The 21,993-nt window shown below is 36.9% G+C and overlaps 1 long non-coding RNA gene across 1 annotated transcript in view; it reads left to right on the forward strand.

The window, feature by feature from the left end:
- The first annotated feature begins 7,728 nt into the window (after positions 1-7,728).
- LOC106030480 (uncharacterized) overlaps positions 7,729-21,993 on the forward strand; it is a 62,509-nt gene continuing 48,244 nt past the window's right edge. Inside the window, exons 1-2 of the long non-coding RNA XR_001203774.3 lie at positions 7,729-7,792; positions 11,680-11,868. This is a non-coding gene — a long non-coding RNA (uncharacterized lncRNA). The remainder of the gene's footprint in view (positions 7,793-11,679; positions 11,869-21,993) is intronic.

The following is a 21,993-nucleotide window of genomic DNA, read 5'->3' on the forward strand; positions in this document are numbered from 1 at the left end:
AGGTTTTGCAGACATGTAAATATAACTATAGTTCCATATGCACTTCCAAAAAGAAAAAAAAGAAAAAAAAAGAAAAAGCAATTTAAAAATTCCTCTTCAGTCATCCATTTGAGTGTGCTGTCCTTCATATCATTCCTCTTTCTGGTTAAGATACCATGAGACAGAATAAATTCTTTAATTGCTTATGTAAGTTGTTAGATGTGTTAGTGGCATGAGGAATAAAAAGTTTGTTCTGCTGAGCATGGAATTGATATTGGTATTACTGAATTCAGAGATGGGGAGACAGAATTACTCGGGCAGTTGGAGTGTCAAGAACAGGCTGGGTAAGGGTGACATTAAGATGTCACAGGGGTTTGCATGGCCACTGGAGTTATGAGTAAGAAGAATAAGTGTTTTAAAATACGTTCTCAAACACCTTATCTGGGTTGGACCAGATGACCTCCAGAGGTCCCTTCCAACCTAAACAGTTTGTGATTCTGTTAAGAATTATAGGAAAAAAATGAAGCTTTAATTAGTATTATATATTCTATCCTATTCAATGATCTATTCTATTATAATATTATCTATGCCTATTACCCATCTCCAGTTAGTGTTATCTGTTAGTGGACAGAGGTGGACAAATTAGCAGTTTTATCGGTGAGAACGCAGAAATGTTCAATGATATTTCTAATCTATGGTTGGAAAAAGATTGGCTTGATTTATTTAGATCATAATGATAAAAGACATCCTATTCCAAGAATAACTCCAGAAATATGTGAATGGACCTCTGCTAAAATTAAACATTTCTAAATTATCTAGCTAAGGTAATTTGAATACAGGAGCTTTAAAAGAGTAGATTGAATGGTTCTTCCAATAAACCTGGAAATTGTTATGAAATTCAAGGGATCTAAAAGAATAGAACACCAATATTTTAAAAAAAAAAAAAAAAAAGCTGAACAGGAGAACCTGGGATTTTTGTCCCCTGATACTGATCAGGGCAAAATGATATCCTAACTGATGAAGATTTTAAGATTTTAAGGTGTTTACTGATATTACTGCCGATCAACTTGTGTCAAATAGAAAAGACTTTTTCACACTAACAGGTTGAAACAGTAAGTTTAGATATGATAGAAACCACAGTGTTAATGTATTTTTGTAAAAGACTTAATTTTACACCAGCTTAATTAATGAAGTAGTAGCAGCCTGTTTCCAGGAGGTTGATTTAGGGCTCCTGAAGTAAATGTATGCATTCTCAGTACATAAGTAACACAATTCAAGCAACTCAGACAGCACCTGCAGCTCTAGGGGCCTTCTGGCAGAAAACTTAGCCAACCAGGAGGTGAGCAAATGATATGAAAGAGATACATAACCTTAGACGACACAACTGTGTCTCTGTATTTGTAAACTTGGTAGTAGTAGCCATGAGCACTGTGTTGCAATTGTCCACACTGTTACTGACACTAGGAAGTTCTTGGAGGCTACAGTACAGCCCCACACATTCCCCCATAGGGGAAATGTATCATGTTGATGGCTATTTCTAAGAACAATCATAATGAATATACCTCTTGACACTGGCTTCATTAAGAGCTTTACCTCACAGAATTTTATGTTGCTCAAGATCCCCAAAGGGGTATTGTTGTTATATAGCTACTCAGATTCATACTGCAGAGCAGTCTCAGGTCTGGAGGCTTTTGTTTAGTTCTACTCTTCTACAAACATTCCATTTCAATAAAGAGTTAACAGTCAATGCTGACTTCCACATCAATGTTACATTTGCTTTTTTTTTTTCTCTCTTCCTACGACTTAGCAGGCAGAACAAAATTTTAAGAGTGAATGTGAGAGGCACAAAATAATGCTTTGAAGACAATCAGCCTTACCATGCAGTAGTGTGTCTGAACTAATATTTCTGAACTAGATAATGGCCCAAGCCTACATAATTGGCTGATAGATATAAAATGGTATATTTAAGTCAATTCCTTTTCTAGCAACTGCATTAACTGTTGAAGATAAACTTTTATATTGTATGTGGGTGAAAATATCAGAATCATTATTTACTGTGTCTTCTGGTAAAGCTCAAATCCAATTCTGTGATAATCAGCTCTAGTTGCCAGGCTGAACATGCAATAAAGAGTGCCCTCTAAGACAGTATTGGAAGTGTTGTTTTTTCAGCATCAGTCAAGGTATGATTTGAGGTATAGCTGACAAGGAGTTCAAGGCGTGTCCTTCCATTATTTTTGGACCCTACTTTGATCAGCTTGGCTCCCTGGAGATCACAATCTGACTGATGTCCAATATAGATGGGAAGATGTTGATGTTTGTTACTCCAGCAGAGAATAAATGCCTTGAATAAATTGAAAGCATCTGTTGTTTTGTTGCTGCTGCTGCTTTTGTCTTCTTTTGGCATTATTGCAGGTAGCCAGTTATAGTGTCAACTGTTTCAGTATTATTTCTATCATCTACTGACTGTTGCATGGCAGCAAGTTGGTGCTAGAAAGGAAGTTGCAGTCTCCTTCATGATCACATTGACAGTGGGAAGGGTGTCACTTTCTGTTGCCTTTCTGTGCTCTTTGCTTATCAAGATAACAGATCAGTGGCATCATGCAATGACATGAGCTACTTCGTATACCAGAAGCTGTTGTGTGGTGTGCGAATTTACTCACAAGGGAAATTGTTCAAGATACGTATTTCCTATGGTATTTTCATGGTCACTGTATTCTAGTATAATCATCATTATTTAAGTATCAGTTGTAGTCTTTCTTTCAAGCTGCATGGTGTTGCATTTGAGTGTATAAAATGCATTTACCAAGCAGTCTTGACTGCAGTATATTGTTGAATTGTTCACATAATTATTTGTCTCCAACAATTTGTGTGTCATCTGCCAATTTTTCTAGCAATTATTTTATATTCTACCCAGGTTGCTGGTTAAAATATTAAACAGAATTGATCCAAGAAGAGAGACCTGTAAGACGATCAGTAAGAGCCAAGAATCCCTTCAGTAACGGAAGAAACTGAAATTCACGTTTATTCATATTTTGAGATCTGTTGGACCATCTTTAATATTTTAGCTATATCCCCTTTATATATTTAAAATATTGTGTGGGACTAAGTCAGTTACAGTACAGAAAAGTATTTTCTTTTTAAGTTTTAGACCATAAATACTCTTCAGTAGAAGACAGGCTTTGGGACTGGCTATTTATAATAGAACAAAGGAGCCTTCAAGGTTAAGGAAACTGGTCCCACTTGCCAAATAGGGGCATAGACTCAGCCTGTTAATTTTAACTTACCTTCATCAAAAGTTACAGAGAACTTTTTTTTTTTTTTTTAGATGAGAGTGACTGTGTTCTTGGAAAGGGTTTCAAGACTGTGTTGCCTAGTTAGAAAAAAAAAGATTGTTTTCTTCTGTTGATTCTACTTGCTCAAGCTTACTGTATTACTTTGATTTGATAGATTATTTTAATTGCCAAACTGCAGCACTGGCACTTTCCCTTAGCTGGCTGCCAGGATGGTATGATTAGCTGACGTGCATATCCATTGAGGATCTCAAGTATCAGAAACTGATCTTCTTTAAGTAAATGTGCATTTACTTCGTAAGCACCTGACTTGATCACGATGATAATAAAAAGTTACCAAAGTCAAGATACAAAGACTAAACTAAATATTTTATAGCTCTCAAGTAAGTCAGATTTGATATTAGACAGGAGTTATACTGCAAAGTTTATGATGAAAAATCTGCTAAATTCACTAAAGCTTTCAAAAGGTACGAGATGCATATTCAGTTTCAAAGCCTAATAAATATTTTATTAAAGTTGATCAAATGCCAAGTGTGAATGATTAAGTGTCATAATAAAGAATCTGAATTCTTCTGCATTCTCAAATCTTCTGCATTGCAGTCCTTGATGCTAATGAAATGTCACTAGTTCTTTAGAGGGTGGAGAATGTGTTTTTGTGAGACTTCGATGGAAGGGTCTTCAATTGAATGATCCTACAAACCTGGTAACCAGGAAGATTTTCTGAGGATGTCTTTGTAGGACATTGGACAACTCATGCCATTACTGGGAAGATCTAATGGTAAATGTAAGAACTGTGTGTGGTGCCAGGTCTTCACAGGTGACAAGTGACAGCACACACAGTTTGCTAAGCTGCATGGGAGTTTTTCAAGGCTCAAGGATGGAAGTTATAAATTTCATTGGGTATAAGCAAAGCTTTTACCCTTGATGTCCTCTATGGTGGGACTCAGGATATCAGCAGAGAGACAAAGAAGTTTGGATGATTGACTGGGACTGGCTTTTGACACTAGGTACCTATTCAGAGACCTCATTCTGTACTTGGAAGTAACACAGAAGAATCACAAGTAGAGAGGAAGACTCCTGAAAACAGCAGTTGGATTTCCCACTAAATGGAATCTACCTACAACTAGTCTTCCAGCAAGAACAGATGGTGAGTTGGGTGAGTGGTGAGGTGGTCTTGATGCATTCCTTAAGCAATTTATGAAGCCACTGTCTCCTGCAGAAAACAGTACAATCTCAATGAGATAAGAGAGAATCTAATCTTGACCAAGAATACGTATCTTTCAGTTGTTCTTCAATGCACCCGTGGTCCTTGGGTAGTGGTGTTATCCACATCAGAAGTGGCAAATCCTCGGGACAGTATCATTTGCATGTCATAGCCTGAGTCATCTTCTGACACACAATGGAATGATGTAGAACAGTACAGACTTCATTGGGACTATGCACAAATGAACTTGAATATCTCCTCCATCCTCTAAAGAGGCATATGTTCTATAAGCCAAAATGCAGATTTGGAGGAGGTTAGAAACAAGGGCTGTACACTACAGTATTCTTTAGAGTGGATAGGAAGGTCTAGAAAAGCTGATGTCCCCTGTATCTTTATTCAGTCTTCCCTTCTGAACATCAGTGATGGTGGCTGGCAGCCCAGGAGAAATACCAGGCACCATGGCAGGTATTGTATAGAATTGTAGAATATCTTGAGTTGAAAGGAACCAACAAGGATCATTGAGTCCAGCTCCACACAGGATGACCTAAAAGTTAAACACTATGTCTGAGAGCATGGTCCAAATGCGTCTTGAACTCCATCAGGCTTGGGGCTGTGACCACTTCCCTGGGGAGCCTGTCCCAGTGCCCGACCACCCTCTCAGTGAAGAACCTTTTCCTAACACCCAGCCTGACCCTCCCCTGTCCCAGCTCCATGCCATTCCCTCGGGTCCTGTCGCTGTCCCCAGAGAGCAGAGCTCAGCGCCTGCCCCTCTGCTCCCCTCGTGAGGAAGCTGCAGGCCGCCATGAGGCCTCCCCTCAGCCTCATCTAGGCTGAACAATCCAAGTGACTTCAGCAGATCCTCATACATCTTGTTCTTTAGACCTTTGTAGCCCTCCTTTGGACACTCGAATAGTTTTATGTCCTTATATTGTGACACCCAAAGCTGCACACAGTGCTTGAGGTGAGGTTGCACCAGAGCAGAGCAGGAGTCACTTCCCTTGACTGGCTAGAGATGCTGTGCCTGATGTGCTCCAGGATATGGCTGGCCCCTTTGGCTTCCAGGGCACACTGGTGATTCATATTCAGCTTGCTGTCAACATGAACACCTAGCCTCTTGTCCCCCAGGTCTGCACATACATACAGGGTTGCTCCATTCCAGGTCCAGAATCCAGCGCTCGCTGTTAAATTTCATATTGTTGGTGATTGCCCAGCTCTCTAATTTGTCAAGATCTCTCTGCAAGGCCCCTCTATCCTTGAGGGAGTCATCAGCTCCTCCTAATTTAGTATAGTCAGTAAACTTACTTAGTATGCATTTGAGTCCTGCATCCAGGTTATTTATAAAAGCATTGAAGAGAACTGGTCCTAAAATGGAGCCCTGAGGAACCCCACTAGTGATTGGCTACTAGCCTGATGTTATTCACTATAACCTTCTCAGCCTGACCTGTCAGCCAATTGTTCACACATTGTATTACGTATTTGTCTAGCTATATGCTGGACATTTTGTCCAGGATACTGTAAGACACAGTATTGAAAGCTTTGCTGAAATCCAAAAAGACTACATCAGCTCGCTTCCCTGTGGTAGCTGTCGTAGCTTTTCCTGCTCCTCTCTCTTCATCAAACAGGCACATAGCAGCATCCCTAATGAACACTGCAGCTGTAGTCCCTGCTATCAGAACCTGACTTTCCAAATGAGGGAAACAGCCTAGAGGCAGCAGAAATTTGATCAAACCAATATTCATATATGCTATATTAGCAGCTGTTAGATGACAATCTCTGTTCTTCACTTTGTTTTGAACATAACATTCATTTCAAATAACTATAAAAGTTGTCTCATAACATTACTCATGTTATTGTCTGTGCATGACTGTAAGTGTTCATTGCCACTTACGATACTTTCTGAAAATATAGAAAATAAAAAGAGTTAAAATATGCATAGACATACTTGAAGTCCTTCCCTTCAACATTCTTGGACAATTCGTGTGTGCCTTGTATTTAAGCCATGTAAGTAGTTCCTGCTAGGTTTGGAAAAAGTTTTTGTCAGCTAGCTTCAGTTTCAAAACGTTCTCATTACATTAGTAATGGAGGAAAAAATCCTCTCTCTCCAGCTCTACTCAAACTCCAAAAAGAATTAACATTAAGTATGTGTCATCTCTTGTTTGAAATCTGCTATGCTTTTTGAAAAAGGCAAATATATTAATATCTGCAGCTAGCTTTACTGTAAAAAGTGACAACTAGAGAAGCAAAAGAATATTCATTATTCAGCAAAAATAAAATCAAAATTATAATCAGTTTAAACAAGCTTCTTCTAGTTAAAAATAGACAGACACTTTCTAATCTGTTTTTGTTTTTCCTGATATTTTCATTTCTTCTATTTTGGTACTGGTATGTAGACCAAGCAACTTAAACTACCCCTAGAACAGAAAAAAAATGTTTCTATATGAAATTATTTTAATGCTAATAAAAAAGTATTATTTTAATGCTTTCATAAATAGTATGCATACTCTGCAAAGTGTTTTCCTAGCAAACTTGTAATCACAGAAGACAGCTTTGAAAAGTCTTCTTTTCCATGAAACTGTGTTTTGTTTACTTTTTTAGTCTTAATTAAACTCATGATCAACCCTCCTTGATTTAAGGACTGATGATACAATAAATCATTATTTATCATTATTATTATTATCATTATTATTCTAGCTCCTTGATTGACTCTAATTTTTATTCTCTCCTCTGGTGACCTTTTCTGCATTTTTTTTGTCTTTCTTCTTTCTCCATTTTGTCTATTTTCATTTAATTGTTTTTTTTTATTGATATGGTCTGTGCCATATCAGTCGTCTTGAAATATCTGTGAGTAGATTGTTGGGTTTCTGTTGTCTGTAGACTTTATTCTTTGTGCTAGTTCATTTTGCATCTTCTAGGCTGAAATCTGTTGGCACTTTCAATTCTTTTTATTTTATTTTATTTTTTATTTTGTTTTGTTTTGTTTTGTTTTATTTTGTTTTATTTTGTTTTATTTTGTTTTGTTTTATTTTATTTTATTTTATTTTATTTTATTTTATTTTATTTTATTTTATTTTATTTTATTTTATTTTATTTTATTTTATTTTATTTTATTTATTTTTTATCCAATCCTTTCCAGAATGACTTTTAGCAAGATCTAACACTACTATGATACTCAGGAAACTATTCTGTATTTACGTTTTTGTTGTACAGGAGATGTATGTTGATCTTTTTTCTACTTATCAGGTTACTATACTGTTTCATATATATTTGTGCATACTAATGAGGGAAGCAACAGCAAATGAACTCAGTATATACTATGCATGTAAGTTATTACATTTCTTTGTATTTGCCTAGTCTCTTGATCCTTTTACCACTTATAGCAAAGTAAACTTGCCTCTACCATTGCACACTGCAAATATCGTCTCTATTTCCTTGGGACCGATTTCATTTTTTTTTTGTACATCAGGGGTTGTGTTAATGTGTTGCAACACAAACTTTTCAATATTCAGTTTATGTGTTTAGCACAAATTACCATCCCTTTTATGGCCCTTGTATTCAGGGTCAGTTCCTATGAATGTCACATAGCAAAGCTATTCTGTCTTTTACTATCAGCTTGTATGCCAAACACTCTAGTTACATCTGGAGAGGCTGCAAGCACTCCATACTAACGTGTTCTGTAAATGGGTAGCGTACTTCTTGGCATCTCTCTTGTACCATGCTGGCTTTTTCAAGTGGAGAGCATAAACTGGCATTTTTATATGGAAAGCCCCTGCATGTTATTTTATCAGAAGCTGCTTCAAGTATCCAAACACCCAACAGGTTGAAAATGCAAGGTGTAAGGGCAAAAACTCTATAAAGATACAAAAAACAGTACTTTTTACCCTGTTTGTATCTTGTATGCCAAGCTACCCCAAGTGTAAAATTCTAATAAAATAGTGAATAGCATATTCTATCCATTCTTGCTATGTACTTGGCTTTTTTCTTTTTTTCTGTGTATTAGGTTATAGATAGTCCTTTCTGTTTGAAAACTATATTAAATACATACATTCTGTATGAAATCGAAATGAGTTTTTTTATGAAATAATGTTCACTTAAGCATCTGTTTTTGTGTAATTATGGACATTAAACATTCCAAATTAGTACACTATTCAAGTAAAAATCTACTAACAAATCAACATTATAAGCAATCCCCTTGTTTAAGTTTTCATTGTGGAAAAAACAAACCTGTTAAAGAAAGTGCATCCTTTTCTGCAGGAGGAAAAGAAGTGTTGTTTGATTTATTTCCTTAGCTGAAAAGCATGTAATTTGGAAATTAATTGTATTACGTTATGAAGTTATTTTAGCTTTGAATCTGCTTTACACAAGAAAGAAAGAAGGCAAGAGGACAGGTAAAGATTTAGCAGCAAACAATTGTCAAAACCTGTCTGCTCATGTTGAAAATAACTGCTTTGTTTTTAAGTTTGTGATCAATACTATGCCATATATCATGTGGTGGAGAAATATTTTCCCAAAACAAGCCTCTCTTCCACTGACATTATCTCTTAATTATATCAAGACAAGAAGGAAGGGGGACTAACAGGCACATTTGAAGTGATTGAGTTCTTTTCTTGAAAGTTTTATTCTAGATAAATGAAAACTATTAGTTTGTTTCAGGAATAATTATGTGTCAAAGACAGAATAATTTGTAGCAGTCTGTCCATAATCCTTTCTCTTTGAATCAATAAAAATATGACAGTAGGACCTGTGCAATGAACTGTTATAGCAAGGGGCACAGTCTTAGGAAGGGGGAATTGAAACTGAGATTTCTGGTGCTATACCTTGAACTGACCATATCCGTATGGACATGTGATTAAGCTCTTGATTTTCATGTTTTACAATGATATGCCAGAAAATACTCTAGATATGTGTCTGTGAACCTGGTAGTGATTTTGGTAGTACTTAGATCCCCTTTTTAAACTCCTGATATATCCAAAATAACTTGGAAGCATGCCAGTCACTACTGTCATTACAACAAAGCCTAAGCAAGTCCATTGAAGTTGTTGACACCTCTGATACGTTTTTCAGTATTTACATTTTTTTTTCCTAATGCAGAAGTTTTTATATTGATTTTTTAATGATCACATCTTTTTTTTTTTTTTTTTCTTTCTTTCTCCTATCTATGTCCAGGAGTCAGAAAAATTCCTGTCTAAAATCCCTGAATATGAGGAAAACTTGTGGGCCAATGTTTTGCTATCTATAGGCCAGCTTCCAAAAGTGTTCCATACAAATTGTCCAGCATCTGGAGTTTAGCTGAATGTTAATTCAGTAATTCTGATTGATGAGCCACTCTTAGCTATACAACCCCTTCTTCTGATGGCCTGTAAAGAGAAGTTTTTTAGGTGGAGCAAAAACCTAGATCAATGAACTAATGTTGTCGCTTATGCACTAACATATGTTTTAGCCCTGGATCTACCACTTCTCACTGGAGAAGAGTTAGAGTTTTCTAGACAGTAGCATACTCAACTGAAAGTTAATAAAGCAACACTAGCATACTTACTTCAGGAGTCTCCAAAGCTGTGACAAATTTGGTGCACCTTGTCTGGATAAAGGATGTTCCTATTATATAACTGCTGAATTCCAGGTATTACAGTATCCAGTTGAGCTGGATAGTTGGTAACATCTATTTGTGAGGTAATTGACTATGGAGGAGTTTTCAAGATTATGCAAACAGAGAATGACGTTTTCCCTTGGGCTCCACCTGGCTGTTTTTCTGCCCGCAAGCTGAATCTTTGCCGTTCTCTTCATTGCGCTCCTTTGCATGAACATTCTAATTGGATGTCCTGAGCAATTGGCCGTGGTTTTGAGAACTGGAAAAAAAAAAAAAAAAAAGGAAAAAAAAAAAAAGAGGTAACTATAAAGTATCTGCAGGGACTATTTCACCATTTGTTGAGTTGTTGAGTTGCAATAAGCCACCTCATGCACACAGTGACAGCTGCTGTCCCTGGTTGCTGTGACAGCGCAAGACACTGATCAAAATTCTCCCCATGCATATTGGGCAATATTAACAGTTTATAATGCTCAAGCAGGCGGAGATAGAAAGAAGCCATTCATGATAAAGATATGGATCACAGGAAGTTCCACACCAACATGTGAAAGAACTTCACAGTGAGGGTGACAGAGCACTGGAACAGGCTGCCGAGGGAGGTTGTGGAGTCTCCTTCTCTGGAGATATTCAAGGCCTGTCTGGAGGCCTACCTGGGCAGCCTGCTCTAAGGAACCTGCTTTGGCAGGGGGGTTGCACCCGACGATCTCTTGAGGTCCTTTCCAACCCCTACAATTCTGTGATTCTGTGATATCTGTCACCCTTTGCTAATGTAGATTTTTCTCCCAGTAGACCCAACTGTTCAAATAAGTGCCAAAAGTGGTCTATGATCTTCCTTGGAGTGGGGAAAAGAAAGATGGATTTCTTGTGAAAGAGAGGAACCTAATATGTATAATGTCTTTGAGATTATTCAGTAGCCAAAGACAGCAGTAAAGGAAATGACTTCAGCAGTCAAGTTACAGCAGGCATGAACAACTGAAGTTAAAGTGTATAATGCTGTATCTGAAACAAACACTTTCTCACAGTGGAAAACACTGGGCTGGATTTAAATTCATTCTTGAGAACTTAATGTATCTGTGGGAGGAAACTTGAATGACTCTAGAAAGACTGTTACCAAAAAAATCAATGCAAGTCATTCCTAATTACAGGGTATTTCACATCGTGTAGCTATTATGTCTCTCACATTTCCATCTGTTGTTTGTTTATTGTGGCCTGTTGTGTTTGTGCTAAGAGATTAGCAGGTTAAGTAAAATGTTAATGTGAGCTCTAGCAGAGCCCAGAGAAAAAGGGGGAAGCCGAGTGTCTGAATGTTAGAAGCTTTTTATCCAGAATTTACAAATGCTGAAGGAAGAAGCCATTGCCTGTAGCTTGCAAAATGCTCTGAGAAGGCAAGGAATACACAGGCATCCGTCATCCACAGAAACAGTGCTGGGCAGCTAGCCATTTCATCTGCCATTACCATTTACCTGCCAAACTCCCCTTTCCTGCCTGTGCAGAGAAAACACATTGTGTGGAAATGTTCTGCTGATACATAGTAGCAACAGGCCTACATATCCTTCCATGATTTTGATTCTGTTTTGTGCTTTTGTAACAGTTTTTGTTTTGTTTTGTTTTGTTTTTAATCTGAGAACAAAGAGAAGCCCCAGAATGAACCAGCCCCAGAATACCATTCATAGCTGGTAACTGCAGTGAGCTCTGTGGGGAAGTGGAGAATAGACCTGGACTATTGTTGGAACAACAGAACAGAATAATGTGCTACATTCTTAGCAAACATGATTCATGCATGTGCTGTCTTCTTTTTGAGTAGATGTTGTGAGGTAAGTTTTGTCCTGATTTCTAATACCCTGTAAAATTACCTTTTTTATGTCTGTGTGGTTGATACAGGGAGCAAAGACCACTGACAACTCAGCTGTGATTTATCAAAGCATGTAAGTACTTTGATGCTATAAACAGAATGTGAGCTAATTGATGTAAATTTCCAGAAAAGAAAATAAAAACCAGTTAGGTACTTCAGGGAACGCATTTTATGAGACGGTAGAATCATGATGTTGCTTTGATTTTGTTCTTGGCTTCACCAAAACTGCCTTTGACTTTCAGGAATGTAACCACATAAAACTCTAGTTTGCCTCTCCTTAGCTGATCTACCTTCCTTTCTGCAAATTTTCAAAAAGAAGAATGTAGAATGTCCCCTTGTATAGTGTGCTTTTAAACAAAACAGCAACTCAGCAACTGCGCTTTTTTTTTTTTTTTTTTGGTTATTTCCCTTCCTTGCTGGCAAACCATCTGGAAAGAAGTGCCAGACAGTATTGGCCAATACCTTATTTTGAAAGCGTTTTCTCAGAAAATGGATGCAGTATGAAGAACTTTTCAGAGTGCAAGCTGTACATTACATTTCTAGGTGCAAATATTGTATCTTTCAATCCAAAGGGAGACAGTGAAGGTTACTCCTTTTGTTTGTAATCTATGAACTTGACAGTTATTTCCTCCCATCTTTTCTTCTTTTGTGCATCCACCCAGTCCAAGTTCTTCTTTTGTCATAGATCATATTTTGTAGTTCCCTGAACTTTGTTTTCCATACCAGAATATTTCAACTGAGGCCCTGCAAAAATTGGAAAGGGTGGAAATTGTATGTCATGCATCTTGCAGGATGTAGTTATGTTTGAATGACTTTGTTTGCTTTTTCAAGACTAGCTGCTATTTGTTTATATTCAGCATGTCCTGTACTCTAATCCAGAAGAGATACCCCTCTAGTTTTGTTGATGATCTTGATCATGCAAAATTACATTTGTTGTACTCATGATATTTGCGATTAATAGAAAATGCTTTACATCCCATGTTCATTTGGGCAGAGGATAGACTGCATCTTCTATATTTGTCAGTGCCCAAAGAGGTTCCATGCTCACAGAGCAGGATGAGAAAATGTCTTAGCAAGCCTTCTGCTTGGCACCTATCATCTGATATACACTACTCTCCTTTTCCATTTTCTCACCAGATACATGACTTCCTACAAATTTAAAGAAGAAACTTAAGTGAAGTTATTCTCTACAGGGGACTCTTACATTTTCCTGCAGATCTTCCTTGCATGCTGCTGTAGCCATGCTGGGCATTACCACTGCAATGATGTTTAAAGCCTCTAGATTTGGCTTCACTCCTGTTTTCAGTGCTGTCAGGTTCGCAGAAGTCATCAAAATGAAAAGCTGTTGTGCTCATAAGTGCAGGGTTGTCTTAGGTTCAGTTCCACTTGCATGCCTAGAAATGTCCTCAGATTCCTTGCATGTGGATGTCCCTAACTTAGATTATTAGATGAGGATGCCTTCCTGAGAAGTGCAAAAGTTAGTGATTCAGTCAATAGTGAGGTGATTTTTTTTTCCCACAAAAATTAATGAAAGAGGGAAAATAACATGCAGTGATTTGAGAAATACATGCAATTGAGATGTGTAGAGACAGATTGCAATGTAATATCATTGCCATTCATATCCTAGTAACACTGACCCACAGCCCCCCAGGCATCATTTCAGCAGTGCACATATAGAAAAGAGAAATAACAGGTACTGATGGATAGACATAGTGGTCTCTGCATTTGTGTGTTGATATGTTACTCAGATATTTAAGTACTGTATTTCAGACTACTATATTTGTATTCTTATCTTTATTTTAACATAAACAAATGCAAATGGTAGAATTGCAAAGGTGAGAAAAACAGGGTAAAGACAGTGGTTAGATTGTTAAGGTATGAAATAATCCATGGAGGATCTCTTAAATAAGAGATAAAGAGATGTATAACAAGATATTACTGAAATGCCTTGTTAAAACCTTCTCCTGGTACCCCATCCTGCTTATGCCAAATCAGTTCTGAAATGGTGTCAAAATATTGCTGGCTTTTCTTAGCTCCACCAAAACCACTCTCAGCTCTGTACTCTTTCAAAATAAATAAACAAACAAATAAATAAAAAGGACAAGTGTATTCTGGAAATGTCTTTATTTCTCTGCTAATCACTGTAATATATTGGCTAGTAAAAAGAGATGAAAGCTTTGATCTCAATATTATGTGGTGATGATGGCATAAAATAGGAATGATTTGGAGAAAATATTAGAGATAGATAGAAAAGGGAGGGATGACTAAGACTGAGAAGTTATAGGGATTTTCCTGTTTCCTTCCTACAGGCTGCATGAGAGGACGCTTGGATCAAGACCTAATCTGTGCAACATGACAGGTTGAGCACTCTAATCCATGATCTCTGCCTTGCTGCAGAGCCCACACTAAAAATCAGATCCAACCACTATAGATTTTATGTGTGGACCTAAGACACATTGAAGCATTTTCATGAGTCCAGTGTCACCCTAAATTGTTTCTTATGTCCAAAATAAACTTTGGGGTCATTTTTATGTTTGCAAGCATGCTTTTATATTATTGCTTTTTCTTTGTTGCTCTGCAGCTTTGAACATTACACCCCGAATCTACTGTATAAGCACATTTTTTTATGCATGGTAGATACTATCTTTTTATTCTCTTTTTTATCCCTACAACTAGTTTTGTCAATGACCAGGTTTGCATTTCTTTAACTGACCATGGGTGAGTTATTCATAGCTGTGGAGCCTGTGCCCCATCTCTCACCAGCCCATACCAATCGTCCCCTGTGCCACAGCCTGTCTCGGCTTCAGAAGGCCTCTGCAGTCATACCAGTACTGCATTTCTCATGTTATGTCATTGTTAGTCATAAATGCCTTGTTTGACATAGAATAAGTGTTGTTGTACTGTACAAAGACTAACAAAAGCAAAACACATTATATGTAGACAACTGGTCAGCTAAAGAAATTGCTGTCACAGCTAAACCAAGACAAAACAAAGCTGCAGGTCAATAAAAGTTCAGGGAGAGCAGGCTGGATAAGCCTCAGTCCCAAGGCTTTGCAAATGCAGTACAAAGCTCATGGCATGTTACTAGCAATGGTGATACCATTGCCAGAGTTACTGCTCTGCAAGCAAGCTAGGAGCTGTTTGGCAGCTTCTCTTGGAAGTCATAAGGGAAAAATATGTTTGTGGAAAATGACTCCTCCTGAAATCTGCTGACAAGTTCCCACAAGGTCCCTAACTGCTTAGGAGCTCTGGTTCTTCTGTGGCTCTTTACTCTGGGGTGGCTTCCAAGTATTTTCAGAGGCATCAGTGGTGCAAAGGATAGAAAGTGTGATGTGTGGTTGGTGAATTATGGTTCGGGCATGACCATAGCTGAGATGTTCTCAGAGAGTTTCACCACCTCACTTTGCAACCTAGGAGGTCCCCCTTCAGTTCTGATTCAGGCTCAAAACTAGCCATGTATGCAAGATCAAAACATCAGATTAAATTCTCCCACAGTAGCAAAAAGTGCTTTTCATGGCAGGAGTGTTTTCTCTACCTCATAATAGCAGCAATCAATTTATATCTAAAAGGCTATTTGTGTTTCTTTGTATTTCTATTTCCTTTTTGTTTTCTCATAGGAATATTCTTTAGCTTTTTATAAGTGAATAACCACACAGTATTTCCATTCCTTAAATATAGTCTATCTAGGTTTATAATACAATATTTTCTTCTCTTTCTTCCTTAAAAACTTGTAATCATCTCAGGAGCTGGTTGAGAAGACAGAGTTGGTATGCCAAGCTTTCCAGAGACTTTTCTGTCCTGTTCAGATAGCTGGCAAAGCAGCTTTGTTCCTTTTATATCACTGGAACTCCCACACCCACCAAACAGCCAATTTTCTTCTTTTTCAGTACATTGAGATCTTGATATTAAAGGATTGACTTGTCAGAAATTACTGCAGTCTCAGAAATTTTTGAATTCTGTGCTGTCTTTATCAAAAGCATACTAACCAAAAAGATACATTTGTCAGCGATTTTTCCCTGCTTACACATAAAAAATATAGAAATGGAATGTGAAGCCATTGATAAATACTTAGAAGAGAATGGGGAACCTGATGGTATTGAGGTGTAGAGTCTGGGTGCTTCAGAAGAGCTGGCAGCTGAGAACTTGGGGAAGTGGGAACTACAGAAGCAACAGCATGGTTGTAGAACAACTTCAGACAAGCGAGTTTTTTTATTTTACCACTGTTGTGTTAGTCAAGTATTTTGAAAACTGGAGCAAGTATACTTCTAAAATTCAGACTAGGAGACAAAGGTCAATCTAAAACCAATATCTTACTTGAATGACTTGCAGTTTAGAAAACAGTAAAACAGAAGTTTCAACAATAAAATTACCAGAGTTCCAAGAAAACAAGTAACGATCTTTTAGTATTTAAACACCAAATCCAGCAGTTAAGTCCCACTCAATATTATTGAAGTAGCGTCAAAACTAAGCACAGTCAATGATGTGAATCTAAATATCCAAAACATGCATCTTGTAGAAGAGTATACACACAACATCTTTCTTCCTTGTGTCTCTTAAGCTGCTAGGTATTTTATGTGATAGCCTGGGTTTCCTAACTGTAGGAAATATACATTACTACATTCTTGTCATATTCTTATTCTCTTCAAAATGTCTTTCCCCTTGTTTCACAGGCAATACACAAAGCAAAGCAAGCACCAGTCATTCTGAGGGTGTAATGGACATTTCAGTTGATTCTTTGCCTCAAGGGTTTGTCATTAAACTATTTATGTAGCTTTTGGCTATTATGTGCTACTTAGTAAGCTGAAGAAGCAAGTGTTAAGTCACATTACATATTCCTCAAAAATCTATTGGTTGAAAGTGCTATGTCACACTTAGGCTAAAGGTGAGATAATTTTGATTAACATAGCCAAATGCTTTACTAGTCAGTTGAATACAAAATAGAAACTAAGAGTATGACTGTCCATGATATAGGCAGTTCTTACTGTAGTAACCTATGCCCAGAAAACTGATGTTTGACTTTGCAATTGCACATGGGAATAACTAACATCATAACATGTTCTGCATAAGACTAGTCATTTGGTCATAAAGTAGAATTTGCAGTTAAAAGTAAGCACTGAATTCTCTATCGAAGTCTCTGTTATTTTGGTTTCTTGCACTGTGTTATCATCAGAAATTATTTCAAGCAGCAATAGGTTTGGGTGGCTCAAGTCGACATAAACCTGTCAGAATTCCCAGAGACTTCTGTTTGTTCAAAAAGGAGAGGAAAGACAGAAATAGGAATTGAGACTGAAAAGTCTGTTAGGTAGAAATGCAGTATTTTCATTGTATTCCTGAAATTTTAAAAAGTGATTTTTGACTACCAGCTATGGCACAGATTCCCAGGGTAGTGAACTGGATAGTTTCTAATTTAGTCCTGTCCTTGGGCATTGATTGTGATCACTGAGCAATGGTTTGGGAAAAAAAAAGACTGTATTTGGAATACGGTCTTCTAATTTCAGATGTGGAGTAAGAACCCACTTTCTGGTTATATATGGATAAAGTTCTTTTCACATTAATGACATGTTCTGCAAAAAGATAGCCATGCAATACTGTAGGCAATGAATTCTAAAGCCTTGACAGTATCTTCATGCATTTCTTCAACGGTCACTGTGTTGTGAGAGGGGATTTTTTGAACAGGCATGTCTGTCCATATAGAACTATTCCACATACTGTGGGTTATATATTCCTCTGCTAACATGACTAAATGATGTCATACAATGATCATCACCTTCCAACTTTTGTCTCCATTAGGGCCTGTCAAATGCACTGTAAAATAGTTTTGTGTTGTTTGTTTTTTTTTGGTCAAGTGTTAAAAGACCTCCCTTAGCTATGTATATACGTATGTATATATTTATTTGTTTTTATATGGAGGGCATAATATTGGCTGCATGACATATTTTTCTGGACCTAGATGGAGAAAAAGATTGCATACTTTTTTTTGTTCCATCTGTTTGAATTGACAGAGGCCAAGGAATTTTATCTGTCTTTAACTTATTCCATGACAAGCTGAAGAACTTTGGTCAGAGGTATTTAGAAACAATGAGATTAGATTCAGTAAAAATGAGGGTTCTATTCATTGCATTATGTTCTATTCATTGCAGAGTTTTAGGTATAAAAGATTAGTTCTTATTTTGACTCTGTTCTTTATTCTGTCCATGGAACTGAGCACATATTGCATGAATATCAATATGTGTTTTAATTCAGTTTTGTGTGCATACTGAAAGCTTATCCAAATTCTTTTTAAAAAATGTAAGTGGAAACACAATAAGATATGGCATTCTCCAGAAGTTTATAATTGTCTCACTTTCAAATCATTTTATAAATGTCTGATAGATATTTTGTCACTTCTGCTTTGAAAAAATAATGTTTTAATACTATATGGGTAAACTCATATGGAAGCTGATGAACCAGCTGCTTGACACTTTGTGACCTGTAGACACCAATTAGCTTTAAATTTACCAAAGCCTTAGTGTTTCATAGGTCCAAGTATGTGATAGGTTGTGGCAGTAGCATTTGTCCTTTGCTAGAGCTTCTCTTAACTCAGATGAGGAGGAATGCTCAAAATTCCCTTGAATTTCAGTGATAATCTTGATAGGATTCTGTCCTGAAGGTCACGTGGGCAATGTGCATTAGCTACCTGTCTTTGGCATATCTGGAATGGAGGTGGGCACCCCAGACATTCATTAATGTCACCGCTCCCCTTCAGAGACTCCATAGTGATGTCTACCCTCTGTAGGGTGAGCAGGCAAGTCTTTAGGGAACCTGTGTTTTATCTTCTAAGTGTATTGGGCTGGCAGAATATAAATGGGTTGATTGCGGCATTTGGAAAGACACATAGGTGCCCAGTCATAGTTGGGTGCAGGTGATATAGGCAAGAAGACTAAGGAAGGGAAACAAAAGAGAGAAAAAACAGAAAGTCAAGACAAATTGCAAAGCAGGCTGGGCAGCTGTGCTCAAGCAGTGCATCTAGATGTTCCACAGTGGGACTTGAATGATCCTTGACTTGAATATACAGACCAGGCAGAAGCTTGTTTGGATGTTTTTTTAGGCTATCTGCATCTGTATGCAACACCTGAGACCTGCAATCCTACTTATATACATATATATATATATATATATATATACACGCTCATATATGTATATAATATGCTCAGGAGTAGTCTGAGCATAGACATGCTTTTGCTATTTCCAAGGTTGTTTGGAAAGTGCCAGTTTAGCACCTTCACAATGTTCAGCTAGTCAGAGCCTACATGGGATCACATTGATAACTTCACCATACTGTTCACAGAGAAACATCATCCACTGGGCTTTTGACATTGTCAATCATTCTGTGTATAAGTGAAATTTACCCTGCACCCAGGAATCTATGTTTATGTCAGTGAATGCATACTGCCCCTTAAACATAATGACAGAGTGCAAAGGTGATATGATTCTTGAGGTTCTGCCGCTCATGGTTTACAGTTCATCACACTCCCCCTTCAGCAGATAGGACTGCTTTTTACTTGTCAAAAATTCTACAAGCATTGTGTAGGACTTGAAGTATGTCTCTTAGTTGGATTAAACTGTCCTCTGCCTTTTCTGCCTCCTTCTTTCCCACCATTGTTAAGTATCTGAAGTACAGATGCTGTATTTATCATCCTTGGAACAGTTTAGAGTTGATCTGATTTTGTATGTTGTATGTTCTGTAATGATAACACATGAATATGTAAGAAAATTTTGTCCCTCCTGACTTGGTGGCTCACATCTATCTAGCACATATATGTGTGTTATCTATCTGTTGCCCAGATTTATGCTATGTAACTGGTCTTGAACAAAGAGAAAGGAAGCTAAATGGAAAAAATCTGAATCATGCTCTGAAAGCACCAATTTTTCTCTATTGACTAGAGAGAGAGAACTTAGGACCAACTGTTTCTAATTTAAGTGTTTTGGTTAAGTAGCGTTATTAGGCAGGTAAAATTCAAGGTCTGGAATCCACTGTAACAAAATTGTGTGGATATATGTGGCCATGAAAGATGAGAAGAAAACTGTGTGTGTTTGCTTGAATGTCAGGTGTTGTATTCTGACATTTCATAAATTTCTCATATCCCTAGATAGGAAAAAAAAAAGGGGGGGGGGGGAAATTGCTGAAGTTACATTCTAAGGAAACATTCCTTATTGTGTTATTTTGCAGTCTATCTGTTCATTTTTGAGTCTGCAACATCCTCAAATCCCGCAGGCTTTAAGCCCCTCAATGTTACAGAACTAAGGAAAAAATTCTTTTCCGTTATCAGTGAAAATATATAACAGAGGATTTATGAAAATGAAAAGTAAAAATGAAATAAAAGCATAGAAACTATCAATTCATTACTCAAATGATGGCCTGGAGAAAAGAAACTTTCAGCAACATAACCAGCCAGTACACTCCCAATTTGATCAAAAATAAATTCATGGCAGAGTGAAAGTAGGTAAAAGTAGCTGAAATCTCTCATTTCGACTTACACAACATCTACAGCTGCTGTTAAAATAAGACTTTTACTGTGCCAAGGAGACACTTTCAGCAAAGTAAAACTCATTTTGTGTATGACCTTTAAAAGTCATCAGTTTCAGATGACCTCCTCACATACAATGTAGTCCGCCTTTTCAGTTAGTAATGAACTGTCTGCTCTAATACTTTCAGGTAAAGCGGCAGTTAAAGTTATAAATGTGGAGAAAATAAGTTTCCAGGCTTATCTTATTGGCTTCATCTTTTAAACGCCATCAGACCTGCACAACAAACTAACTTAATACAGCCCCAGAATAAAGTTATCAAGGTACCCGAAGGAGAACGTCTTGCATTTTTCATTTAAGTAAAATGTATGGCAAAACTGAACTTGTAAATATGTCAAAGCCTGATAAATTCTTTTATACTTGGCACCAACTAGAGAAAAGATTTTAAATTTTAAAAATGCTGTGCTACAGCTGGTTACTTACTATCAGTATTAATTTATAAAACAGTAAACTAATCCAGTATTTGCATGACCAGAGACACATACTTGGTGTAAAATAAAGTCATCATTTCAATTAAAAAAAACACCAGTTTTTAAACTCTTCTTGAAAACGTACAGTAAAGTGTTTTGATATGTATCACTTTGAAGAAAACCTTGCTAATGCTGTATGACTGGCTTTCAAGATAAAATGCTCTCACTAGTGTAGAGAAACCATTTCCGCAAATTCAGAATATTAAAATGAAACAGTCAGTCAATAAAAGTACTGTGAGAGGAAAAACGATTTTTAGAAATAGGAGAGCTGGGAACAGGTGCTTAAATTATTTACTGTGTTCATAAGGGTATAGAGAGATATGTTCACATTTTTTCAGGTTGTAGGAGTTTGAGGGTAAACTGCAAATGGATTGTTTCAGTTCATTATAATTGTTTTGGGGAACGTTGATAATAGCCTATAGAATGACATACAGGATTGCAAACAAATGTTATAAACCCCTGTTAGCCTGATTGCAATAAATATAAGAAATCTCTAGACAGCTCTGGTTAAAATCTCACTAAAAATAATTTTAAAAACCCTACTGCATAATTTCTATAACCAATTATTTAATTTGGTTCATGCAATTTTATGAAGATAGTCATTTTAATCTGATTTTTGTTGTTGAAAGATGCAATTGAAATTATTATTTGCATATCTAAACTGATAACATTTAAATATGTACACTAAATTTTCTGTTAATTTAGGATTTCTCATATCTGTAAAACCAAAATGATAAATCAGCTAATGAAACTATTTAACATCTGTGTGTGGCCAAATACTTATCCTTCAAGTCTATGAGTTTCGTTAATTATTTCACAAAGATACCATGAAGAACCTTGATGAAAGTGGAAGTTTTGATAAAAAATCAACTGTTCATATTAAATAATTGGAGACGAAAAATGGATGAATTGTAGCTAATAATTGTTTAATAAATCAAATCTGATGATCCTTGGAAACTAACTTACTAATACTTAATATTGGCTCTCTCCAGTGTCAACATTTAATGAAGTTGGGGTCCCTAGAACAACTGCTTCATTTCCTGTATAACCAC

The sequence above is a fragment of the Anser cygnoides genome, chromosome 3, assembly GCF_040182565.1.
Source record: "Anser cygnoides isolate HZ-2024a breed goose chromosome 3, Taihu_goose_T2T_genome, whole genome shotgun sequence".
In the NCBI taxonomy this organism is placed as follows: Eukaryota; Metazoa; Chordata; class Aves; order Anseriformes; family Anatidae; genus Anser; species Anser cygnoides.